Raw genomic sequence first — 27838 nt, 5'->3', positions numbered from 1 at the left:
AATTCCCCTCAATTTAATGCAAACATAAAAACTGTAATCATCCCATTATTTGCAAAATATAATTGAGGTTTTTCATTTGGGGCGGGGGGCGCCGCTCATTTCTCCCTTGCCAATGTGGCCTCTGAGGCAAAGTGTAAGACGGGGAGGAGGATGTTTGAGGGTAATTAATGTATACATTAATTTAATTTAATTTCATCGAAACTTAAGATCTGGGCTTGCAATGCTCAAGATAACAGCAGAGAAAGCATTGATTAACAGCGAGGCAGCTTGCAGTTGCTGCCTCCAGCCACTGCAACAAACCTCTCCTAGGCGGCGAGAATTATATGTATGCAGAAATGCAACCAGGACTCAAGGCCACACAGATCCTGTGACCCTCAACTGGTTGAGACGCTTTGCGTTGCCCCCATGCCCTCTCTCATTAAATACCACACCCTTGCCCTTTCAAGTACAGGCAAACTGACCATTAGGTGGCCCCTGAGAGGTGGCAGGTGTGACTGCTGAGGCAGAGAGAGGGATAGCCAGGTCTCACCCATGGGGCACAATCCTACCAACCTAGATGGCTTTAAAATAAGATTAGACACATTCATGGAGGAAAGGGCAGTTGGTGGCTAGTAGCCACGATGGCTACGCTGTGCATCCACAGTTGGAGAATGCAATGCTTCTGAATACCAGTTGTTGGAAACCACGGGAGAGGAGAGGGCTTTTGCCCTCAGATCCTGCTTGCTGGTTTCCCAGAGCCACTGTGAGAACAGGATACTGGACTTGATGCCCCATTGGCAAGCTCTTCTTAGGTTCTTATCCATCCCCACTGAAAGCCCTACTGACATGATTTGGAGCTGCCCAGGGGTGTGTAGCCCCTTGAGAAATATACCCAACCTTGGGGAAACTCTTTTGGCTTCCCTCAACCCTCTCCCATGTTTGGGATAAATTGGAGGAAGGGGCTTGTTGGGGAGAAGGAAGCAACTCTCCTTTTGGGGGAGGGAACTCTAGATACTGTTGCTCCCTCCCCCCTTCTGCTGTGACTCAGAAGAATGTCCAAGTGAATTGATCCCAGCCTCTCCCTCCAATGCCATTTGCTTTCCTCCCTTCCTCAGAGATGGTTCAGGGCAGAGGGCAGGATGTTTGTTTGTTTTCCCCTTAAAATTTATACGCTATTTAATCGTAAAAATGAAATGAAAGACAAGCCAACACTCGATGCAGTTTACCAAAAAGGTTACATAATACTATTATCCATATGAAAAATTATCAATACTTTCAAAAAGCTAAAATAGCAATAGACTTAAAAACAGATTAAAACTCACACCGGCTTTCTAAACATTTGAGGAGGCTTCTTTAAACAAAAATGTTTTTAGCAGGCACTGAAAAAGAGTACAGTGAGGGTGCCTTGCCTGGTATCGATAGGCAGGGAGTTCCAAAGTGTAGGCTGGCACACTAAAAGATCTAGTCCTTACAAATGCAAAACAGGTGTTATGTGGCATCTGTAGCAGTGTGTGTTCTGCAGATAGGAACATTTATTAGGTAAGACAATGTGGTGCAGGATCTTGCTCACTGGGGTCCCTCCACTCGCCATTCTCATTGCTTACATATTCCTCCAATGAGGAAATGCAGTGACTAATGGCTGTGATATGACTTGTGACCAAAAGGGCTTTCAATTACAGGAAGAATAAACATTGCGAACCCTTCCTCAAAATAAAAGAAAGAAAAAAGAAATTAACATAAGCCAGTGGCAGGTTGGGAAGTTTACGGATAATGCATCCATCTGATTTAGTTGTTTTTCAAACCCCACATTAAGCAAGTCTCTGTGGTTTTTTTACATTTTCCAACACCCTGCATTTTGCATCCTGAATGAGACCGCATTATGGCCAGAATACATTACCAGGTTGCTTCGTCCTCTGAGATAATGTACTTTTCCCTTTGCAATATTCAGGTTCAGAAATATATTAATGGAACAGAATGGCTTAACGTTGTTGAAAGAGGTAATTTTCTGTGTCTTTCTTTTTCCGCTGCAATTTTCAAAATTATATCTATCTTTATGCCGACACACAAAACAAGAGTGAGTGTTGAGGCTCCCGGACGATGCTCCGAGTAAACCTTGATTCACGTGAGCTGGGTTGAAATCCCATCAGCAGAGAAAATTTAGAGCAAAATAAAAAAGAGGTTTTGTCAAAATGTTGCTCGATATGATTTCTGTTGTGGCAATTTCCACCTGACAGTTTTGCAACTGTTTTGGAACATTCTGAAAAGGGAGAAAGCTGCCAGCCTCAAATTTCCTGAAGAAGGGGACATGACATTTGTCAAGTTTTAGTTGCAAGGAGAAGTCTCGTAGAATTCAGGGGTGGTGATGAACTGGACTCCTCATAAACAGGCTCAATAAAATACGTCTTATTCTTCTCACTTTGAGAACTGCAGTTATGTGAAGGAAGAAGGCAGGCACTGGGATCTTTAGTGAAAAATATTTGGCAGCCTCCTCAAAATTAAAACTCCCAGGAGCCATCATAGTTAAGCAGACATAGAATCAATATAAAAGTTTTTTATTTACAGATATTTACAGATTTTATTTACTGATATTTACAGAATGTCCTAAAAGGCTTACAAAGGTTAAGAAGAAAATAACAATGGAATCATCATCAACAACTCAGGAACCCAAGTTATTGATTCCATCGAGTCTAGTATTGTCGGCACTGACTGGCAGCAGCTCTCCAGGGTTTTAAGCATAAATCCTTCCCAACCCTACCAGAAAATGCTGGAAATTGAACCCAGGACCTTCTGCTTTCAAAGTTAATGCTCTACCACTGAGCAACACTTCACAATAAAATGCAATAGTATGGAGCTAGATAGAGAGATCCTAGGTTCAAATTTGCACTACATTGAAGTTATGCTGCCACCACATCACCAGAAGGTATGGTGTATGCTATGCCTGCTCAGCCCAGAAAAGGAGATATACACATACGCACAGAGAGAGGGGGGATTAACAGACACCCACCTACCTGGTGCAACTGACTAGATGCAACTAACCTCCCCTTACCTGGTGCACCAGAGCGAGCAGTCGGGAACAGAGCTGGCAATGATACCGATATGTCACCTGGAAATGGAGGCAGCCAGTGATGTTAGACTCATAGAACTGCAGAGTTGGAAGGGAATCCAAAGGTCATCAAGTATGGCCCCCTGCCACACAGGAATCACAGCTAAAGACTCCCTGACAGGTGGACCTCCAACCTCAGCTGAGAAACCTTCAAGGAAGAAGAGTCCACCACATTCTGAAGTAGTCCATTCCATGACTCTTACCTCCTGAAGGTTCTTCCTACTGTTTGGTTGGAATCTCCTTTCTTGTCATTTGAATCCTTTGGTTCAGGTCCTCCCCTCTGTTGTGATGATCCAGGACCAGTCTCAAATTTCAGTGGCGCCCCGTGCAACACCAAAATCTGCCCCCACCCGGCCTCTCACCTTCTGTCGGATGTCAGTTGAGGTGCCTACTGTGGCGCCCCAGAAGTTTTGCATCTGGTGCAACTGAACCGGTGGTGCTCCCCTACATTTGCCTTTGCCAGGACATCACACCACCGCAACCTCCTCACCCCAACAGTCACAGTGGTGCCCACAGTGGTGCTAGGAAGCTGAATGTCACGGTGCGGTCTACGGGCGATCGAAGTCCCAGCTGAGGATGTCGGGACCGGGGGCAAGATGGTAGGGTGGGAGCAGGAACAAGAGTCCAGAAGCCAGGAGTCCGAGGGCCAAGAAGCAGGGAGTCACGAAATCAAGGGTCCGAAGGTCAAGAAGCAAGGAGTCAAGAAGCCGAGGTCTGAGGATCAGGAAGCAAGAAGCTAAATGCAGCAAGGCAAGAAACGTGTTGCTGTGGCAAAGAACCAAAGGGAAATGCTGGCCTTATATCCCTTCCCGACTCTTGCCACCAGGTGCAGTGAGTTACCAAGCGGCCTCAGCTGTGCGGCTGCGCCTTGCCTCTCCAGAACAAACTTAGGAAGGCCCCAGTCCTGGTCACAGGACCTGCACAGACTCCTGCAACTGAAGACAGCAGTTGGAGCCACCCCTGCAGGAGGGGAAAAAAACCTCCAGTCCCCTTTTGCATGCCCAGACCAAAAAAGGAATGTCATGGGGGGAAAGAGGAGGAGTTTCTGAGATGCAAATTCGCACTGCAAATATTTCAGAATAGCCCCTGAACTCTCAGTGAGAACTGCATGCATCAGTCATATACGCCATGGGACATCCCATCTCAGGATTACAGAGGCTCTGGTGTGGTGCAACAGCTCATGTTTTTACCAGCTGAGGGTCCATGGTATGAAAGGAGGGCAAAACGCCACACTATGATAGGAAGGAGTCCCTGCCAAACACACCTGAGCCGATCAGGAGAAGCACCGCATAGACCAATAGCATTTTCCCCTTTGTAATTAAATAATGCTATTTCATAATTACAACAAAGAGAGGAAAGCAGTAGTCCCCTGCCTCAGTGCCCCAGGAATGGTTTAATTAAGGGCCAATTAAGAGTCTATGCATCCATAAAGGCTATGCTGAACGGGAAGCAATGGCAGGGGCAAAAACTGCAAGAAGGAAGCATCTAGTTAAAGCTTCAGGACACTTCTGCTGACATAGACTTGCCTCCAAGTAAGCTTTATAGACCTAGCAGTTCGAAAGCACGCCAAAGTGCAAGTAGATAAATAGGTACCGCTCCGGCAGGAAGGTAAACAGCATTTCCGTGCGCTGCTCTGGTTTGCCAGAAGCAGCTTAGTCATGCTGGCCACATGACCCGGAAGCTGTACGCCGGCTCCCTCGGCCAATAAAGTGAGATGAGCGCCATAACCCCAGAGTCGCCCATGACTGGACCTAACGGTCAGGGGTCCCTTTACCTTTAAGCTTTATAGAAGAAGCTTATCCATGGAGAAGGGAATTGCCATTAAACATAACTCTATAGGAAATGCTATTTTTATTCTTCTCCCAGCTGACTGAGGGAAAACAATGCTTCAAAAGCACTCAGGGATCTGAGGGCAGAAGGGGCGCTAGCTTAGAAGAAGGGGGTTATGGGATAGGTGGAAAGTATTCAAGTGGGTGGGCTGCACCACCACCCTGGAAGAGTGCCAGCGCTGGCCTTTACAAGAAGTCATCACATGGCTTGAGACTTTGGCGGGATGGATTTCATCACCTGCTTCTGCTTAGCTGAGTGCTGGGGCTTCAAAGGATTCTGTGGTTACTATAATGGTTGCACGATCCAGCTTAAGGATGATGCACCAATATATTTGCATCTCTGAAAAGCAACAGGTAAATTTGACATTTTCTTATCCAGGTTTGAAGTGCCTCCCCTTCTCCGGCATCAGTTATAAAGCAGGCTAATGGTATTTCTAAAATGCACGGCTTCAACTGCTGTTTCAGAGCGTGGAGGTTTTTAAAAAATGGTTGCTGTTGCTTTTTTAAATGCACTGCATAATACGCCCAGTTGTAGAAGACGAAACTCTATTTTAGCAGATAAAAATCCCAGCTTTAAGATCTCCCCTTGCTGCTGGTCTCGAGAGAGAAAATGTTCTTGGCGTTTTCAGATGATCCAGAGAAAGCTGTTCACTTCTCCATAGGCAACTGATAAATTACCGTACTGTGACACCTCCCCCGCTGTCCGAGCTAATGATCTCTCTCCAAACAGCCGATGTATTCTGGAGGGTTGGAGTCGAGCACTTCACGGCTGGTGCAGAGAAATAATCACAGTGAACTTCATCTCCAGAAAAGGGCCATGGGTCTATTTCATTTTTATTAGCGGCAAGATTAATAGGGCCTGGGGTGCTTTTGTTTTGCTTGGTTTTAGTGCTGAGAAATCTCCCAGCCCATCGTTTGTTTTCAAACCGTTCCTATAATCTGACATTAATAAACCTAATTTGGAAAGCTCCAAAAAGCAGTGCACTGGATTCCCCCCCCCCCCCCACACACACACAAACAGGTTAAGAGCTTGTTAATAGCTTGCAAGATATTGCACTGGGAAGTCTGCTGCAGAATATCTGATGGGAAGACTGTGGTGGGCCCAGATGTTTGGGAATTGGAGAGGACTCATGAGAAGCACAGACAGATGAACTAGTCTCCTCTGCAGCTGAATTCTGGCTGCCCCCTTCCCCGATGCTTTTGTGGAACTGTGTAGTATAAAACGGGGGCAGGAGACTGCCTGGTGTGGCATGTTCTTAAAGAATGCTTCCTCTGGTTCTACAAATCTCCCTGGCTTCTCTTATTCCCAAAGACCTGGCCTCTCTTTGCCTTTCACAATAAAAACCAGACAGTGTGTCATCATCGTGCTCCACACACCCCTGCCTTCTTTGCCCTCCTTGTTGCTCTGTTGTTAAAATGCTCCTTCATTCATTACTGTTAATACAATCAGTGCTATTTTTTTAAGGAGAGGCACACTTGTGTTTTGAAAACCAGGCAGTATGTATCTCATGCATTTCCTTGCCATTTTATATTCCCTGGGTATTTTATTACGGAGGGATATTTGCATGAAAATAGCATTTTTCTTTCACAAGGATTCATCTGCTCCTGTTTTCTGCAGTCCCTCAGGATTTTACAGTGGATGAGCATTGTGTATTCCTGATGCTGTCACATACACACACAAAAACACCCAATTATTTAAATTATTGTAACTTGTGTGGGTTTATTTTTTCCTTCATGAATTTGCTGTTCCGTCAGAGCTGCACTGAGCTGAAATAGACAGTCCCAGGCAAGGCAGTCGGATTAAATTGACAGCAAAAAAAAAAGATCCAAAAGATCTGGACGGGACATTTCTCTCTTGCAGGGCACCATATGGAAGAAAATGGGGTCAGGGAGTCAAGTCATGCACATTTCCACTCAAGAGAGCTGGTTCGTTTTGGTGGATCCATTCTAGGCTTAAGGCTGACAGCACAGAGTGACCTCAGACCTGCCATACTGGGCCACACCAAGGATCCTCTCTCTAGCCGATCTCTCCAGGTTGGCCACCAACCTAGATGACTTTAAAAGAGGATTAGACAAATTCATAGAGGAGAGGGCTATTGATGGCTCTTAGTCATGATGGCTTGACTCTGCCTCCACAGTTGGATGCAGCAATGCTGGAAATCACAGGAGGGGAGAGGGCTCTTGTTCTCAAATCCTGCTTGTTTCCTACAGGCATCAGGCTGGCCACTGTGTGAACACAATGTTGAACTAAATGGGTCACTGGCCTGATCCAACAGGCTCTTCTTATGTTGAGTCGAGGCAGAATCAAGACTGGAGTGTGCATGATTTTTTAAGAGAAGGTGCACAGAATTTTCTGTATGATTCTGCCTGAGGCTTTCATACATCCATACTTATATTTCCCAATCACCTCATGAGCATAGCCAGAATCCATTGCTTACTTGGCCCCCTCCTTGCTATTCCCCTTAGCGGTGTTGGTTTTGTTAAGCTCCTCTTCTCTGTTCCTGTTTGTGCTACACTATATCAGTTTCTTGTCACAAGTGGTCTGTATCAATAGCCACATAGAAAATGTGCTTAAAGTACATTATTGACCATGGATTTCCACCCTCCCTTGCTAACTTAATTGCAACAAGTGTACCCACTTAACACTACATATTGTACACTTAAAAAAAGAGACTCCCACGATTTATGCAAGTTTTTAAATCATTTGCAAAACAAGTTCCTTTCCTCATTCTGCTTTGCTCACTCCAAAGGCAATTTAGTTCTTGAACCATCCAGCTTTTGCCATGCCTGTTCATTAGCTATATTCACTTAGCTGCTTGAGCAGCTGTGCTGTTTAATGGAGTTGGGTATAAAAATAAAATACAATAAAATGAGATTAATGGAACTGGAAATGAAATATAATGAAATGAGATCTGCATGCAAACAGTTTTGGCACAGTATATTGTCCCCCTAGCAGAGACTGGTGCATGTCCATTGCTGCAGAAAAACATGGTGGACCCTGAGGCCTTGTCTTCTGAAGTTAGCAATCCCACACATGTGCTCTGCTACCCTCTAGTGGTGTGAGTTTCTCCATCTCTAGCCCATTGAAACACATGAAGTTGTCGATCTAGGCTTGCATTATCCGCTTGGATAGGTGTTGGCTCTCTAAGGTGGAGCACTTGCCATTTGAGAGCTTTGAACTGGAGAAGTCAAGCAATGAACCTGGACTCCTTCTGCAGGCTGAGCTTAGGCTCTGCCACTGAGCAGCAACAGCTCTCACACCTCTTTTGTTTCCTTGCTAGATGCAAATACCGTATTTTTCGTCCCATAGGACGCTCCGTGCCATAGGACACACCTATTTTTTGGGGGGGGAATAAAGGAATTTCCCCCCTTTATTTCCCCCCCCAAAAAGCAGGTCGGGGAAACCGAACCAGGTCGAGGAACAGCGGGATGGCGGCGCTGCGCCTCCCTGCTGTCCCCCGAGCTTGTGGGGCTGGCCGATGTCTGCCCAGCGCGAGGGGCGCTCTGCTTCAGGGTGGCCCGCCCGCCGGGCGGCAGGCTGCTACCCACAGTGTGGGGAGCCCTGCGGGGAACTCCTGCAGGGCTCCCCACGCTGCGGATGTTTGTCCAGCGCGCGGGGTGCTCTGCTTCAGGGCGTCCCACCCACCGGGCGGCAGGCTGCGATCCGCAGCGTGGGGAGCCCTGCGGGGAATTCCTGCAGGGCTCCCCACACTGCGGATGTATGCCCGGCGCCAGGGGTGCTCTGCTTCAGGGCGCCCCGCCCACCGGGCGGCAGGCTGCTATCCGCAGCGTGGGGAGCCCTGTGGGGAACTCCTGCAGGGCTCCCCACGCTGCGGATGTATGCCCGGCGCCAGGGGTGCTCTGCTTCAGGGCGCCCCGCCCACCGGGTGGCAGGCTGCTATCCACAGCATGGGGAGCCCTGTGGGGAACTCTTGCAGGGCTCCCCACACTGTGGATGTCTGTCCGGCGTGCGGGGCGCTCTGCTTCAGGGTGCCCCGTGCACTGGGCGGCAGGCTGCTATCCGCAGCTTGGGGAGCCCTGCGGGGAACTCCTGCAGGGCTCCACACGCTGCGGATGTATGCCTGGCGCGAGGGGCACTCTGCTTCAGGGCACCCCGCCCGCCTGGCGGCAGGCTGCTATCTGCAGCGTGGGGAGCCCTGCGGGGAACTCCCGCAGGGCTGCCTAGGCTGTGGGTGTGTTCCTGAAGCGCCGGGCGCCCTGAAAGCAGAGCACCCGACGCTCCGGGAAGCAGGCTGCTATCCGCAGCCTAGGCATCCCTGCGGGACCTCCCGCAGGGCTGCCTAGGCTGCGGATGTGTTCCCGAAGCGCCGGGCGCTCTGCTTTCAGTGCGCCCGGCACTCCGGGCGGCAGGCTACTATCCGCAGCCTAGACAGCCCTGCGGGAACTCCTGCAGGGCTGACTAGGCTGCGGATGTCTTCCTGAAGCCTGGAGAGCAAGAGGGGTCGGTGCGCACCGACCCCTCTCGCTCTCCAAGCTTCAGCGAAAGCCTGCATTCGCCCCATAGGACGCACCCAGATTTCCCCTTCATTTTTGGAGGGGAAAAAGTGCGTCCTATAGGGCGAAAAATACGGTAGTTTCCTAAGTGTCCTGTGCAAATCAAACTGATAAGAATGAGCTCAGGGAAAGCCACATTTTGAAAATTGCATTTATACCCCACCCTCTACCTCCAAGGAGCTCAGGGGGTATGCACAATAACCTGTGAGCGGGGCCAGATTTAGGTCTGATGAGGCCTTAAGCTACTGAAGGTAATGGGGCCCTTTATATGTCCAGCTGTCCTTTGTCAACAACAAATTGTCACTGTATTTGGGTTGAATATATGCTATATGGTAATTTATGGACCTAATAGGTATCTAAAGCCATTTGCACATAACAAAAGCCTAGCAGGTGGAGCCCATTATTTACATGATAGGAGCCTACACAACACAAAACACTGTTGCTGTATGTAGGTTTTATTTGATTTGTTTTTTATCTTATATTTTGGAAATGTACATCTAGTTTTTTCCCCTTTAAAATTTTTCCCTTAAAATTTCCCTTTAAAACAAGCTATAGCTTGTTTAGCTTATACGTAAATCCGGCACTGTGAGGTAAGTTAGTAGTAGAGACTGTGACTGGTGCAGGATCACCCGAGTGAGTTTCATGGCTGAAGTGGGGATTTAATAATAATAATAATAATAATAATAATAATAATAATAATAATAATTTATTATTTGTACCCCGCCCATCTGGCTGGGTTTCCCCAGTCACTCTGGGCGGCTTCCAACAAAGATGAAAAATAAACTAAAATGTCACATATTAAAAACTTCCCTGAACAGGGCTGCCTTCAGATGTCTTCTGAATGTCAGGTAGTTGTTTATCGCTTTGACATCTGATGGGAGGGCGTTCCACAGGGTGGGTGCCACTACCGAGAAGGCCCTCTGCCTGGTTCCCTGTAACTTGGCCTCTCGCAGTGAGGGAACCACCAGAAGGCCCTCGGAACTGGACCTCAGTGTCCGGGCAGAACGATGGGGGAGGAGACGCTCCTTCAGATATACTGGACCGAGGCCGTTTAGGGCTTTAAAGGTCAGCACCAACACTTTGAATTGTGCTCGGAAACGTACTGGGAGCCAATGTAGGTCTTTCAAGACCGGTGTTATATGGTCTCGGCGGCTGCTCCCAGTCACCAGTCTAGCTGCCGCATTCTGGATTAGTTGTAGTTTCCGGGTCACCTTCAAAGGTAGCCCCACGTAGAGCGCATTGCAGGATTTAAACCCTGGTCTCTCAGATCCCAGTGTGACACTCTTAACACCGGTGCTTTTTTCCCCAGGGGTACTCAGGGGTACGCAGTACTGGCATTTTTTGTGGTTAAAAAGTGTGGCAATTATTGTAACAACTTCATGGTGAGTACCGGCACCTATTTCTCTAGGGGGGAAAGCACTGCTTACCATTATTCCACACCTGTTTCTAAGCAAAGCTGTTCACAGCCCTTTCTCAGAAGGAGAGGGGGGGGAAAGGGGAAGAAATCACCTCCTGAAGCATGCAGATTCCTCTCTTGCCTATGTCTTTCTCTGGTGCCATTTGGGTAAGAGCAGAGCATGAGCTCTCTGATTTCCACACTAGCCTGCCTTCTCTCCATTTTCTCTGGGGGCTCTGTAGTAAAATCAGGAGGAGGCATGACCTTTGCGAAAGGGCAGTTCCTGCGTCAGCAGCATCTTCCACTGTTTCATGTCATGAATCCCAGAAGGCAAGGGGTGTGGATTCCCAGGCCCTCGACCTTTTCTCAAACCTGCTGGCGCTGCTCAGCCTGCAAATTGCTGTGCTCACCTTGCAAACAGGAGGGGATTTCTAGGCAGATCTCCTTCAAAGAGGATTGCATGAGCTGGTGGCCCATAATTAGACCCGCTTGGATTGGAGGACTGCCATTGGGATCTTTCTGTCCAAGAAGGCAGCTGTCACCCAGCCTTTGCTTTGGCAGGAACTCAGTCCTGCTGGTTTTGCATACTTGTTTCCCCCTTGGCATCTCAAAAAATACCTAAAGACCCTGTTCCCTCCACCACAAGACACAAACCTGGTACTTTGACAGGTCTTAGTGCTGCAGTGAGGGGTGGAGGAGGAATTCAGTTTTGTTTGCCTTTTAATGAGAAATGATCCAAGTCACACTTTCCCACCCAATACAGAAACCAAAATATGATTCTTCTAAGAAATGTGCAATTCTCTGAATTTTGCAATCCAGTTCTTCAGCCAACCAATGTGTTTTTAAAATTGCATATATTTGGGGAATGTATCCATTGGTTAAAATAACATACAAAAATGCATTTTGTTTGGGGAAAGTGCATACAAAAATGTGTACATTAGTCAAAACTGCATACAGCAGCATGTATATCAGGGGAAATTTGCATCAAAATGCTGATGAATTTTCATGAGGTTTTTTTTAAAAAAATAGATAATTGATGTGGAAATGTGAAGAACTGGATTTAAGATGGTAAAAATGAGAAACTCAGACTGGCACATTCATCCATTTCCCGCTGTAACTTTACCTTTCAATTCCATTTCCCTCTTCATTACAGAATCATAGGATTGTAGAGTTGGAAGGGACCCAAAGGGTCATTTATTCCAGTTCCCTGTAATGCAGCAGAGAACAAGCTTCATCTTCGATGGGACAGCCCTTCAGATACTTGAAGATGACTAACCATACCCAACTCCCTCAACTGCTCCTCATAAGGCTTGTTTTCCAGACCCTTGATCATCTTAGTCAATCTTTACTGCACACATTCCAGCCTGTCAATATTCTTATTAAACTGTGGTGCCCAGAACTGGACATGGGATTCCAGGGGGAGTCTGACCAAGGCAGAATAGAGTGGCACTATTACTTTCCTTGATCTGGACACAATACTTCTGAGGATGTAACCTAGAATTGCATTAGCTCATGTGGTTGGGGTGTGGGGAGCAGTAGTGGCTGGTGGGGCAGTGCAGGGAGTGTGGTGTTGCTCACCTGGCCTCCCAGCACTGCACAGCAGTGAAGTGGTGGGGAGATCCGTATGGCATGGGCACAGTGACAGGAGCATCAGAGATTTGCACTGCCTACTGCCTCCCCCTTTCAGTAATGGGCAGAAAATCATGGTATTGGGAAGTCAGCTAAGCAACAACACCATTCCCATGCCATCCCACCAGCCACTTACTTGAAAGGAAGTCCCAGTGAGATTGACAGCTCTGGGTTGCTCCAGGTGGGCTGAACTGACCCAGGGCAATCCAGGGCTAATCTAATTCAGCCCAGGTCCTGAATTGGCCCAATTTGGTCTGGGAATGGGCCAAATCTGGGACACAGCCCTAGCATCATCATCATCAACAACAACAACAACAACAACAATTTATTTATTATTTATACCCCGCCCATCTGGCTGGGTTTCCCCAGCCACTCTGGGCGGCTTCCAACAAAATATTAAAATACAATAGTCTGTTAAACGTTAAAACCTTCCCTAAACAGGGCTGCCTTCAGATGCCTTCTAAAAGTCTGGTGGTTGTTTTTCTCTTTGAGATCTGGTGGGAGGGTATTCCACAGGGCAGGTGCCACTACCAAGAAGGCCCTCTGCCTGGTTCCCTGTAACTTGACTTCTCACAGCGAGGGAACCACCAGAAGGCCCTCGGCACTGGACCTCAGTGTCCGGGCAGAACGATGGGGGTGGAGACGCTCCTTCATACCCTGGAAAAAACAAAACTCACATAAACACATAGATTGTGTGGCTGCGTTTTTTTATTTCCATGGTGTAAAGTAAGTGGAGTCTCTCTAAAGAGAGAGAAAGTTGAATCTGGCATTACAAAGTCCACATCAACGCATTGCTGGAACCAATTCTCTTTCCTTGGAGGCCGTGAATGGCCATCAATCACTCGGTCCCCCTTTCTGAAGGAGAAGGAAATGGGTTCTGGGAACCTTCTTGAGGAGTGACAGAAAGACAGAGCGAGGCAGAGCCTTTGGGTGGATGCTCTGTTGCCTGCCCCATTGCTTGACAGAAACGGCTTCAGAGCCAAACAGCTGCAGTCCCAGGGAACCTGTCAGCATCAAGCCAGGTGCCAGCGGTAGGTTTATTAAAAAGCCATGAGAGAATAATTAGATTAAAATGCAACAAGTCAAAGATGACGAATGGAGCATGTGCAAAAGCTTCCCAGGGTGTTAACTGTTTTTGTGTGTGTGTGTTCTTGATGATGCTTGAAGCAAACACCACCTGCTTTGGACTCTGAGTAGACTTGCCTGGGAATTACTTGATTGACAAATACACTTAAAACATGGTCAGAATGTTGACTGCGAAGTGCCCCTTGGCATCTGAATAAAAAGACAAAGTGTAAGACGCAGAAGAAATGTTGCACAACATCAGCCCAGGGTTTAATCCTGCTGCTTGTGACTGTATTTTGAAACCTTTCTGCTTCCTGGGTGTTGCCTTCAAGCAACATTAGAAGGGTCTCCCTGAATGAAGAGTTACATCCAGCAGGATACATAGGCAAGCAAATCCTCAGAGACCTTGATAACATTAAAGCACCTTTAGGAGAGAGACCTGGGTGAGCTCACTGGTTATATCTGTTGAAGTCAGATTTGGGATAAGCATCCTTTCTGATCATCCTTGGTGAAAGATGAAATGCACTCAAAATAAGACTTAGATGGTATTTATAGCCCTCTCTGCTTAGTAAAGTTATTAAAAGTGTCTTGTCACAATGGTGGACAAATTGTGGCAACTTGGGGTCTTTTGTTCATATGTGGTGGTCCTGCCCATGAGTACCCCCCTTTAGGGTTAATGTTTGAACTGACCATGGCTCAGACAATTGATATAAACCATGAGATTGGTCTTTTTCCATCTACTCTATAAATGTCCAAGATATTTTGGCTCCTGAGGCAAACCACAGAATGGTGTCCCCCTCCTCACCAGGGAAGAAGGGTTAAGTGAAGATCTACATCAGAAACAAGGGGGCAGGATAAAGATCTACATTGGGATCTGCTGCCCCTGTGGATTCTGCCACCTGAGGCAGTCACCTAACCTTGCCTCATGGGTGGGCCAGCCCTGCCAGGACCTCACCAATCTTCAAATATCTAAAGGACTGTCACATGAAAGAAGGAGCAAGCTTATTTCTCTGCTGCTCCAGAGGATACGACCTGAACCAATGGATTCAACTGACATGAAAAGAAATTCTGACTAAACATTTGGAAAAATTTACTGGTGGTTAGAGCTGCTCAGCTATAGAATTGACTACCTCAGAAGGTGATGGACCTGGAGATCTCTTCACTGGAGAATTTTAAGCAGAGGTTGGATAGCCACCTGTCAGGGGTTCTTTAGCTGTGATTCCTGCATTTCAGGGGGTTAAACTCAATTACCTTTTGGGGATCCTACCCAATGCTACAATTCTATGATTCTTTGAAGGACTTCATAACTTACCTGATGATGGCAGCAAGTCTTACAGTTGTTCGACACTGGAGAGGGTGCCCACTACATCCAGATTGCAATTCATAATTTTAATCCCTGTGCCTCATTACTGATCAAAGTAGCAGAGTTCATTCCATTGCTGTTTTTAACCATTGTGGTCTCTGTAATAACAATTTGTTTCTTGTTCATTTTCATCAGTTGGTTGGTTTCTCTGGCCTCTTTTGCACAACGCCTCCTGCTCCAATAATTCTGAACCTGCCTACCAAGCTAACCATGATTCTAGTTTAGAAATTGTTTCATAAGATCTCTAAGTCTCCCACCAAGTAACAGAGCAAATGCTTTGCACAGGGAAGGTTCTGGGTCTGTCCAGTGTATCTCCAGGAAGCAGAACGAGAACAGAGAGCTTGAACTAGGTCACTTTTGGGGTCCTTTTCAACTCTACAATTCTATTATTCGATTTTAAAAAAAGCTCTTCCTGCTTCCTGAAAGGCTGGAGAACCATGGCAAGCCACAGCTGGTCACTTCCTCTCCACTTCTTTCTCTCCAACCACAGAAGCGTTTTCTGTGTGGCCTCATCCGAAAGATCGTCACAGCCTCCTGAAAGAGATCTCCATGCTCTCCCCCACTCTTAGGTGGGAAGAAGCACATGGCAAAAGAAAAATAATGATTACATGGTTATAAGAAGAATATGCTTGATGTTTGGGTGTCAAATGAAATGTAATTTTGAATGATATTTTTGCCCTTTGAATGATACATCATCCTTCAGAAATGCCACGATCTGCACCGTTATTAATGCAGTTTAGAATGAGTGGAATTGAAATGATAATGAGTTTCTAAATTAATATTGCAACTTCCCATTTCAGTATTTGATGAGCTGTATCAAAACTTCATTAAATCACTCTCTGTTTTGCCAGCTCTGGTTTATAATCAGGGCTGAGAGCATTGAGTCTTGCTCCGGGAAACCAGTTTGGTCTGCAAGCTGAGTTCTGGTGGGCTTGTATGCATGATGGGCTGTAGTAATGGCACAAATAAGGGAGTTAATGATGTGTTTTTCAAAATGTGACAATAACACTTTTGATTGTTAAGTAAATATTGCATGCAAAATTACAAGGCTAACAAGATGCGACTTTTGCTTTCTGGCTTAGCATCGCATCACAGAAATTCTCCTTCTGAACACCTCAGCAGTTGGGAAAGGTACTGGATTTTACACTAACCTTTGCTGCTGCTTTCATAGAGACTGAATGGCATCTCAGATACAGATACAAAGCCTACTCTTCATTATTTTGCTTAGGGTTCCCACCACTCCTGGGCTAACTGGTAGCAAGGGGCTTTCTTTGAACCACTTTCCTGACCCTCTTTCCAGGCCATTAGAGCTGCTTAGCCACACTTCTTGGACAACTTCTGCTGCTACCTTCTTATTGTGCCTCTTCCACTTCAGGCTGATAAGCCATCCTGGGACACAGGGCTGCAGAAAGGACAACATGGGCAAGTGAAAATGATGGAGACTGACGTAGATAAGCTTCCTCATCTTCTGGCCCTGCTGCCAGATTTCTCCAGGGATACCAAAGCTCTGGAGGTGCTCCAGATGGAACTTACAGCTGTGAGAATTGTGGGAGGGTGGATAGCAGACAACTGGAGAAATGCAAATGCAACAACCCTCTGTAAATGGTAGGCTGACATTAGGACTTTACCAGACTAACCTATTTATTCCAAACCCTTCCAATATAGATTCCCCTGACCCAATTCCAGAAGTGGCAGAAAAAAACTACACTCGTTTATTTTCTCACACAAAAAGCCAAGATTAAGCCCCAAATACCTGCACCTCCCCTCCTCAGAAGGAGGATGGGGAATCCCCAACATAGAATCATACCACATCACCAACCAGGTATGCCACATAGTCCTGTATATGCTAGAAGACAAGATGAAACAATGGGTCTACTTGGAGAGAGACACCATTGAAAACATCCCCACAACAGCATACCCATTTCGCCAAAACAAACAAAAGAAAATTCCCACAACACTGAACAGGTTCACACAGTCCATGCTTAAAGCATGAAAGGGAAAAGTAGGCAAACTATCCCCATCCCCACTAAGCCCCCCGGCCTGTCACTCACTATTCCAAAACACAGCACAAAATCTCCAGATAGAAACCTGGCAAGCCAAAGGCCTACACTCTCTAAAAGACTTCTACAACAACAACAACAACAAACCCATACCAACACAAGAAATACATGGCAAACTAGGGGACACCCAAATACCTTCGCTAACACACCATCAACTACATGCCTTCTTAAACAATCCAGCAGTAAAATCAGCAGCTGCTAGGCCCTTTGAAAACCTTCTCCTGACAGCAGAGGGACATGGCAAACAGATGGTATCCACAATATACAAAATACTGCTCCAAAATCCCAAAAAAAACCCTTGACACAATCAAAGAACAATGGGAACATGACATAGACTATGAAATTAACCCCACCCAATGGAATAGAAGGTGGTCTAAACCTCACATTAAGTCCATATCAGCCCAAAGAAGGGAACTCACTCCGAAACTCACCTACAGGTGGTACTTAACACCACAGAAATTGGCACTGATACGCCCAGGAACCTCACCAAGATGTTGGAGATGCTGCACCTCCACAGGCACATACCTCCACGTGTGGTGGGAATGCCCTAAAATCCAACCCTTCTGGATAGCAGTCCTACAAGAGATATACAAAATAACTAATCAGATATTAGAACTCACCCCAAAACTGGCCCTACTGAACATCTTTCAAGATCATAATGACCATTCACATTATACAGAGCTTATAACCCACCTACTCTCAGCAGCCAGAAGCCTCATAGCCAGACACTGAAGAGACCTGTCAGGAATAAACATGGACTAATGGTATCAATGGTGCCAACCTAGCAGTTCGAAAGCACCCCCGGGTGCAAGTAGATAAATAGGGACCGCTTACCAGCGGGAAGGTAAACGGCGTTCCGTGTGGTGCGCTGGCTCACCAGATGCAGCTTGTCACGCTGGCCACGTGACCCGGAAGTGTCTTCGGACAGCGCTGGCTCCCGGCCTCTAGAGTGAGATGAGCGCACAACCCTAGAGTCTGTCAAGACTGGCCCGTATGGGCAGGGGTACCTTTACCTTTACCTTTTAATGGTATCAAATTGTATGGGAAACGGCCTTACTAGAAAAGCTAACCAATAAACTGAAACTTACCCAGGGACAAATAGAAGAGAACACCTTCACCCCAGTATGGCTCCCCTTTATCACATACTCAGTCCAAGAAGACAATAAGAATCTACCAACAGCATACAAATCAATCTGGCTTACCTAACCCAACAAGCCGTCCCTCCCTCACAAATGCAAACAAACCCCAATGAAGCCAGCCACAGACAACCAACACCCTGCCCCCCAATACCTCTCACTACCAAGAAAATGTAATAAATGAATAGAAAGAGAACCTACCCAGCTGACAGGTACATAAAACCCCACACGTACACTATCCAAGAGAATATAAACCTCACTACCCCACCCCTCTTCTTCCCCAACCTTATACTGTACTCAACACTAATGTCTCACAACAAATGTAACTGATTTGTAAGAAAGCCTGTACAACCTGAAAATAAGAGACAACACATGTACTTTTGTAAACCAAGAAAAGATTTAATAAAAATAATTTGGGGAAACAAACAGTTGGGATAATCCACACATTAAAATTGGAGGCATACATGCTCCCCCACATCCCTCCCAAGCTTGGCATCAATTTAGTAACATAGATGAAAAGTTCTAAAAGAGATCTTAAATGCCATTTACATCTCCTGACACAGAAGCCAGGATTAATTATACTAAAAAATAGATTTACATCCAGGCTGGGGACGCCTGCACATCCCTTGTGGGAATCAGTTCTCCAACCCAATTAAGCATATGGCTTCCTACTGACATTTAAATTTACCTTTTTGAAGTACAGGCCAGTTCCCTCTTGTCCTTTTCCTCATGCAGAAAAGCCAATCTGCATACCCTTTCTAATAATATTTTACACATTTGAACACTTTTGCCAGGGCGTTTTTATGGGAGCTTTGTTTTGCTAGACCAAAATGTATCTTGTTCATTTCCGCTTCTTCAGATAGCTTGATGTTGAGATGAGGGAACCATGGTGTACATAGTCATTTTAAGTTTGGGAAATACTAAACTTGCAGCTAATGAATTGTTGTCCTCCCATTTTACAAGTGGCAAAATGAGGCCGAGAGAAAGGCTTGTCCAAGGACATCCAGTTGAGCCCATGGCCAATCCTGATAAATATCATAATTATGCACGTTGCATATCCTTTGTTCAAAGGAGCCATTTGCTCAGAGATTTGGGCAGCCCTTTCCCATCAGCTGATATTCACACTCCTTCAAGGCCTCCTCTCTCCTTTTACATTCATGGCTTGCTTGGAAGAAAAACATCCAGGACCCCAAATTTGGATGTCAGGACACACCAGGCGCAGCATTGTTGTTGTTGTTGCTGCTGCTGCTGCTGCTGCTGCTGTTATACCCTGCTTTCATAGACACACAGAACTGCTGAGTTGGAAGAGATCCCCAAGGGTCATCTAGTGCAACTTCTTGCAATGCAGAAATCACAACTAAAGAAGCCCTGACAGATGGCCATGCAACCTCTGTTTAAAGACCTCCAGTGGAGGAGAGTCCACCATGTTCTGAGGCAATTTGTTCTACAGTTGAACAGCTCTTACCATCAGGAAGTTCTTCCCAGTGTTTAGCTGGAATCTCATTTCTTGTCATTGAATCCATTAGATCAGGTCCTCCCCTCTGGAGCAGCAGAAAACAAGCTTACTCCATTTTCCACGTGACAGCCCTTCAGATACTGAAAACGGTTATCACTAAGGTTACCAGATTTTTTCAATGAATCCGGGGACACTTTTCAACTTCCTACTAAATAGATGGATTTTGTCAAGTGACTGATTTGTAAATCCGGGGACTGTCCCCAGGAAACGGGGACGTCTGGTAACCTTAGTTATCACATCACATCTTCTCTTCTCTGTGCTAAACATACCCATCTCTCTCAACCATTCCTCATATGGCTTGGTTTCCAGGCCCTTGATCATCTTGGTCGCCTTACTCTGCACACCTTCTAGCTTGTCTATATCCCTAAACTGTAGTGCCCAGAACTGGATACTGGACTCCAGTTGGGGTCTGATCAAGGCAGAATAGAGTGATACTTTTACCTCCCTTTCTGAACACTATACTTCCATTAATGCAGCATAGAATTGCATTAGCTTTATTTGCAACTACATTGCTCTTGTTTCTGAGCAGGGCAGCAGGTGTCAGTGAGTTGCATTAAAGAAACCTTTAAGCATGCTGCTTGTTCAAATGAAACCATAGTCTTGTTTTTAGCTATGGTTTGGTATGGTGTTCAAACTTGGCCAAAGAGAGCTTTAAAAAAATGTTTGCGTGCTTCTGTTTCTAATTGTATTTATTGCCTTTGAAGAAAAGGGCTAAATATTCAAATAAAAAATAAAAAAAGTTTACTCTCCTTTCTAAAGTCATTGGCACCATTTCTTCTGTGCAAATGCTTTTGCTCCCCCTTATGGCTGAGAAGGCCAAAAGTTTTCCATCTGGCTCAGAGCTTGTTCATATCCAGCCGAGGCGGCAGGAACTTGTCAACAGCGATAAATCCTAACGTAACCTTAATGGCTAAGCAGTTTAAACTTGAAATTGCATAATTCGATGAAAAGGATCAAGCCAACTAACCTCATTTCCTCAGACCTACAATCGGGTCGAACACAGAAAATTAATTAGGAAGCAATTCCAATACTTGTAAAATAATTAACGGAGCCCCCAAGTCGAGCAGGCCAGAACCCACATGCATGGCTCGGCGTTTTTGTTTGTTGTCAAGCCTGCCTATAATTAAGTTGTACAATGCCAAACTGGGATTATACCTAGCTCCTCTCCCCCTCCCTCAAATTAAGCAGCTCTTTCAAAGCCCAGCGATAGATACAGCTAATTCATTTAAATTCTCATTTCAAGAGAGACATTTCATTTCAAGTTTGGTGCCTAATTACTTGGCCCAAACCCAACTCCTCTGCCATTTTCAAATAAAGAGATGCTTTCAAACCTCTACAACCCTTTAATTTTCTTTTCCTTTAAATGCTAATAAAGACACAAACCATCAAGAAAGTCCCAGGTTGAATTTAAAACAAAAAACCAGTACCACTTTTGACAGCCTATCTCTATAGTTCAGTGGAGATTTGTTTGCATACCCATATAACTAAGGATCTGGATTTGTTCTGCAACCCTTCGTAATTCCCAACATCATCATCTTTTGTTGGAACTTCATTGAGAAAAGTAATGATTTGGGTATAAGTTGAATACTTTCCCTGTTTTTTGGCAGTCCTGGGCTTTATCCTCCATGAATGGAACCCAGAGAGCATACACATAACCAAGGAAGCTACCTGAAGCTAAAAACCAATTTCAACTTCTATTTCAGCACAGTTTAGCCATGGAGAGGTATCAATTGTGCTCAGTCCAGCTGCCCAGGTAGCCCACCACCAGGATGCCTTTGTGATGAGCAGGGACACTAATGCCAATGATGTTCTCCTTGGCACCTTCTTGGTGACTAACGCTCAGTACCCAGCGCCACTAGTGTGCCTAAGCCACCCCAGTAGATCTGCAGTGTTTCCTTGATCAATCACAGTTTTACTTTTAAAAACATCCGGATTAACTAAATCAGATTGCACATGGCGAATATTGTATTTAGTTGTAATACAACCAATTGCACGTTCAAGAGCAGGATACGCAACATTTATGTGTCATCCAGAAATGAAAAATTACCCCAGAGGTTTCATTGCTTGATTAATTGATTGATGTACTAAAACTGATGTGATTGACTAAGACGTCTTTCATCATGTGACAGCCATAAGAACAGCAGAAGAGCCTGCTGGTGGGTCAAGCCAGGGGGCCAACGAGTTCAGCATCCTGTTCTCTCAGTGCCCAACCAGGTTCCTGTGGGAAACCAGCAAGCAGGATTTGAGCACAAGAGCTTTGAAAAACTGGTATTATCAATGAAATAATAGTTGGTGGATTGTTTTGGAGTGCCATTTTAAAGGAACAAGAAGAATATATGTTTAGAGAAGACTGGGAAATGTTTATTGAATATATGGGGGGAATTGTGTACACTTGAAAATGTTGTCAGCATTAAGATAAATTTAACAGTGTAAATAAGTTTTGATGGATGTAATAATGGAACACTGAATGGTTTAGCTTATGTAAAATATGCAAGGATTTATGATATGGAAAATGAACCATGGAAAGTGAAGAAGGGAAGTCATTGATATTTTAAGGATGTTTAAATGAGTATTCTGAATTGTAAAACAGAAAATTTAATAAAAATTATATATAAAAAAATAAAATAAAGGAATTTGTTTACGATTAGTAGAAACGATTGCTTTGTTGAAATCCATAGGGCACTTCATAATTTCAGTAGCTGTGGGGTTGAGCTTATCTCGTAAGGGGGCTGGAGGCCTTTAAAGTGTGCTGCTTTCTTCCTATTAAACTTTTCTTCAGTCTCTTGCACTCTCCCCAGCTGCCTGGTCTTCCTGAGCTGAACAAGCCCTAGCAGAGGACTCAATCATTTAATGTGTCAGCACAAACAATTTGGAACTCCCTGCATAATGATACGAGGCAGGCACCTCCACTGGTGGTTTTTTTTTTGCTGTTGTTGTTTTTGTGCCTCCTGAAGGGATTCTTGTGGGAATGTTCAGGGTGGCAGGAAAGGATATATTGTTTATTAATATCCTTCCTAACTTTCGTTAGCAAGTTCCTTTACTTAGCAGAGTGCATTCCCCTTTACACAGCAGTAAACTAGTTGCAAAATCGTGTGAGTTTCTTAAGACAATACGTAATTCAGTCTGGCTTGTCCAGATGGAAATGTGTTCTAACATTTTCCTGGTAAGACCCCTTGAATCCCTCCTAAAAGAATAAAGACACCACAGTCTTATTCATAAGCAATAAAAAGAAAGTTTACTCACGACCAGGCAGAGCACAGGCTTAAAGTTACAAACATGTACAGACAGGTTTATCCCATAAGGGAGATGACCTGGGGGACTGCTCAGCTGGCAGCCAGCAGTTCAGTCCAGGAAGTTCACAGGACAAAAGGAAGATAGAAAAGAGAGAGTGTGGCAGCATGCCTTTGCCTTTTACCAGGTCAGGAAAGGTCACACCCACCCACTAGTCACATGCAAGGAAGGATGCTCCAGGCCAGGAGGAACAGGAAGTTTCAACTGGCTGGACCAAACATCCCCTTGCTTGTCCACTCTAGGAAAACAAGGAATGTTGTATTTGACTGCTCCCAGTGGATTACATGCCACAATTCTTGTTTAGATAAGTCTACTCCAATGTTTAGAAAGTTTGTAGGAGTTTTCATCTGTTTTAGTCTGTTTTATTGCAGTTTAAATCTCCTGCATGTTTAAATTACAGCTGTATTTTTTTTTTTTTGCGATAATGTTATTGTTTTATCTTGTAAACTGCTCTGAGGTGTGTGGTTTTTTTCCTGCAACAAAGCAGTATATTACTTTTATTAACCAAATAAATAAATCTCATTACATCTGCCACTGATTGATGCTTTTTATGCTTTGAACTGCCCAGAGGTCTATAGATGACGGGTAATATAATTTTTTAAAAAAATAAAAAGTCAGGAAGGCTTAATAGTGAGCACCCAAAACCAGCCTGTTGGCTGAATTTGTTCCTTTTACCCCTATGTAAAACAATCATCACCACCATCACCATAACTTTAAAAACCACTAACAATAGACAGTTGCCATGTGTATGGTAGGCAGCCTCTCCAGTTTCCCATGAATATTGTGAGGTTTTTAGGAAACATTGGTGCACAATGGAAAGCTGCAGATCATAGACTGCTTAAGAGATGATTTGCAGAATTTCAGGAACACCCCTTGGCCACTTCAAAAGTAAAGTGAGCCCAGCAACAACAGCTGCACCACAGAGAGACTCCAATAATTTGACTGAATTTTTCCAGTGACTTTTCTTTTCTCACTAATGGATAGAGGATGGTAAAATAAATAAAAATAATAATGTGAAGGAGATATTTTTGGCATGGAACTAGCAGCCATTGATTTCTTTAAGGACCTCTTTGAATCTCAAATGTGACCCAGAATCACATGCAGGGGAGGAGTTGTTTAAAGCCTTTGGTCCTACACGAGAAAACAAGAAATCAATTTATGGCAAAGATTACATTTAAAAATATATAATTAAGCCATGTTGTAGCGTTGGTTGTTGCAAAGTGCTGAGCTGCAGAGAGGAGAATAGATTGTTATTAATTTCCATTCATGAAGCTTAGCAGAATTTGCCAAAAGGCAATTAACAGTATTATATATGCACTCATCAGTAAGACCACAGGATGTATATCAGATTGATGCCAATATAAACTTTACCTTCCAACAAAGTGGCTTAAAGACAGTAAACGTAATCTGATATTTAAAAATTACACTTTTTAAAAAACATGGGAATGGTGAAGAAAAAAACCACAATATAAAAAGGGGGGGGGGAGACAACTTATAGCCCTAATAGTTCAAGGATAGTTACAGATAGGTAGCCGTGTTGGTCTGCCATAGTTGAAACAAAATAAAGAAATTCCTTCCAGTAGCACCTTAGAGACCAACTAAGTTTGTTATTGGTATGAGCTTTTGTGTGTATGCACACTTCTTCAGATACATGAAAAAGAAGTCACAACCAGACCCTTATATATAGTGAGAGGGTGGGGAGGGGTATTACTCAGAAGGGTGGTGGGAATGGGTGATTGGCTGATAGGTGTGGTAAACCTGTTGACAACTGTTAACGACTGCAATTGGTTTTACAGGAAAAAGCAAGGGGTGAGATGGCTAAAAATAGCTTTATTATGTATAATGAGATAAGAATCCAATGTCTCTATTCAGACCAGGTTCAAGGATAGTATTTATTTAGGTGAATTGCAGATGGCCCAATAAGTATGGAGCCAAGAAGGAGGTGAACTTTTACAGACATCTTCACTTAATGTATGATGGTATAGTTATTTTGTTTTATGATGTAATTTGTTGGCATCCATCACTGGTCTTACTCAGAGTAGACCCATTAAGGCTAACAAACATGGCTAACTTAGGTTCATTAATTTCAGCAAGTCTACTCTCAGTTAAGAATAGCATTGACTACAACCCATCGTCATCTATCTCGTTTATTGTCTAATTGAAATTATAATTGTTATTTTACTGTTTTATTTATTAATTTCAGTTATTAATTGCTTCCTCTAAGAGCATCCTGAAATGATAATAGAACTATTATACCCTGCTCTGAGACCCACACGTGCAGAACAGGTAAGAAAGAGATGCACCTAATGAATAAACAAACAGAAAATCCAATGCTGCAATTTCTTAGCTATTGGAACGCTGTTTTGCATGGACATATTTAACCCTGAAGGGTTGGTTTGCAAGAAACAGAACATGGGGTAGCTGTGTGTTTCAGGCAGGCATCTTTGCCCCAGACTCCAGTAAATCCCCACCAGGGATATCAGCCCCACCAGACGTCTTGATCTGTGTCAAATGCCTCCTGCTTCTCCGAGGTCCTGATTCTGCTCCTTTCCCTCACCTAGTCGGTCATGCTTCTTATGTCAGGCTTCCAAACTGATCTGGCTGCCTTCTGGAGTACGCCTAGGTGGCTGCGAAACCATCTGGTGCTGTTTAAGAAACAGTCTGAAAGGCTGGGCTTGAAATTCATCACAGTTAGGTTGGAGCAGGTAAAGGGCAGCCAGAGACAGCAGAAGCCGCAAGGAAGAACATGGCAAGGGCAGGCAGCTCTCCAGAAGGGTCAACTGTCAGGTGGGGAGGAGATGAGAAGCTGGTCCATGCAAGGCAGCACATGATGCATTGGAGACTGGGGAGGGGGCAGTGTTCAGGGGCGCTCGGCAAAGCAGCACAGGAAGCTGCTTTATACATTGGTCCATCTAGCTCAGTATTGTCTACACTGACAGTGGCTCTCCATCATTTCAGGCAAGGGTGTCTTCTAGTCCTCTCTGGAGATGCCAAGGATTTAATGTGGGACCTTCTGCATCCAAGGCAGATGCTCCACCACTGGGCTACATTCCTTCCCCTCTGGTCAGAGGAAATACTCCTCGGGGGGGGGGATGAAGAGTTAGGAGTGTGGGTGTATAATTCATAGAATGGTAGAGTTGGAAGGGATAACCAAGGGTAATCTAGTCCGAACCCCTGCAATGCAGGAAACACAGCTAAGGAAGTTTGTAATGAAATTTTGGAGGGGAAAAGGGCACCGGACTCGTGGAGAGAGGCTTACATTACACTAATACCAAAGACGGAGACAGAAAAGACTCAGCTTAAGAACTATCGTCCCATTTCGCTATTGAATGTGGATTATAAAATATTTGCTGATATTTTAGCTAACAGACTGAAGAAGGTTTTGACAGAGGTGATTCATGGGGACCAAGCGGGCTTTCTCCCGAGAAGACATTTGTCAGCTAATGTAAGGAACATAATTGACATTTTGGAAATGCTAGAAGTTAATATAAACACTAAAGCTGTCCTTATATTTGTTGATGCGGAGAAAGCTTTTGACAATATTTCTTGGAGTTTTATGAAGAAAAATCTTCAGGGGATGGGGGTAGGGCAAGGATTTGAAAATGGTATTGGTGCTATATACTCAGAACAAAAAGCTAAACTGATTGTGAACAATGTGGTTACAGAGGAATTTAAGATAGAAAAAGGAACACGTCAGGGGTGCCCAATCTCTCCATTACTTTTTATATTGGTCCTGGAGGTTTTGCTTAATAGGATTAGAAGAGACCAGTTGGTTAGGGGGATCCAGGTCGGAGCTAAACAATATAAATTGAGAGCATTTGCAGATGACTTAGTACTTACTTTACAAGAGCCAGAATCTAGTACAAAAAGGGTTTTAGAACTGATTCAAGAGTTTGGTCAAGTAGCAGGATTTAAATTGAATAAAACTAAGACTAAGGTTTTGGAGAAAAACTTAACACCTATTGAAAGGGAAAGGTTCCAGAATGAGACAGGTTTAACGGTGGCTAAGAAAGTGAAATATTTGGGGATAAATATGACAACAAAAAATTTGAATTTGTTTAAAGATAATTATGAAAAATGTTGGATAGAAGTGAAAAAAGATTTGGAAATTTGGACGAAACTGAAGCTTTCCTTGTTGGGTCGAATTGCAGTTATAAAGATGAATGTATTGCCTAGAATGTTATTTTTGTTTCAAACTTTGCAGATTCTGGATAAGATGGATTGTTTCAAGAAGTGGCAAAGAGATATTTCTAAATTTGTCTGGCAGGGCAAAAAGCCCAGAATAAAATTTAAGATATTAACTGATACAAAAGAAAGGGGGGGATTTGCCCTGCCAGATTTAAAACTTTATTATGAATCAGCAGCTTTTTGCTGGTTGAAGGAATGGCTACTACTTGAGAACACAGATATTTTGGATTTAGAAGGGTTTAATAACATTTTTGGGTGGCATGCATATTTGTGGTACGACAAGGTTAAAGCTCACAAAGCTTTTAAAAATCATATTGTCAGGAAAGCATTATATAACGTCTGGACAAAATATAAGGATTTGTTGGAAAATAAAACTCCTAGGTGGCTATCGCCAATGGAGGCGAAGGCTGTGAAAAAGCTTAATATGGGGTTGAAATGGCCGAAATATTGGGAAATTGTGGAACGACAGGGGGACAAATGGAAATTGCAGAGTTATGAGAAACTAAAAGATAAAGTGCGTGACTGGCTTCATTATTATCAAATATTGGAGGTCTTTAAGTCAGACAGGAAAAACGGCTTTCAGGTGGAAAAATCAAAACTTGAGACAGAATTGTTAGAGTCCAAAACTAAGAACTTGTCAAAAATGTATAACTTGCTGCTGAAATGGAATACACAGGATGAAACAGTTAAATCAGCCATGATTAGGTGGGCACAAGACATTGGTCATAACATTATGTTTGAAGACTGGGAACGGTTGTGGACCACCGG

General features: G+C 44.4%; 2 long non-coding RNA genes across 2 annotated transcripts in view; one reads left to right on the top strand and one right to left on the bottom strand.

Annotated features, from left to right (window-relative positions):
- Window positions 1-1514: 1514 nt before the first annotated feature.
- Window positions 1515-3582, bottom strand: LOC128420396 (uncharacterized). Its single transcript, XR_008332014.1, has 3 exons — window positions 3286-3582; window positions 3026-3165; window positions 1515-2403 (listed from the first exon to the last, which is right to left on the bottom strand). It is a non-coding gene; the product is annotated as an uncharacterized LOC128420396 (long non-coding RNA).
- Window positions 3583-5141: 1559 nt separating this feature from the next.
- The window catches only part of LOC128418942 (uncharacterized), a 61955-nt gene continuing 39258 nt past the window's right edge, over window positions 5142-27838 (top strand). Inside the window, exon 1 of the long non-coding RNA XR_008331788.1 lies at window positions 5142-5265. This is a non-coding gene — a long non-coding RNA (uncharacterized LOC128418942). The remainder of the gene's footprint in view (window positions 5266-27838) is intronic.

This window comes from Podarcis raffonei, chromosome 8 (assembly GCF_027172205.1).
Source record: "Podarcis raffonei isolate rPodRaf1 chromosome 8, rPodRaf1.pri, whole genome shotgun sequence".
Lineage (NCBI taxonomy): Eukaryota > Metazoa > Chordata > Lepidosauria > Squamata > Lacertidae > Podarcis > Podarcis raffonei.
Note: the sequence above shows the minus strand (reverse complement) of the source record. Positions and strands in the feature narration are given on the sequence as shown.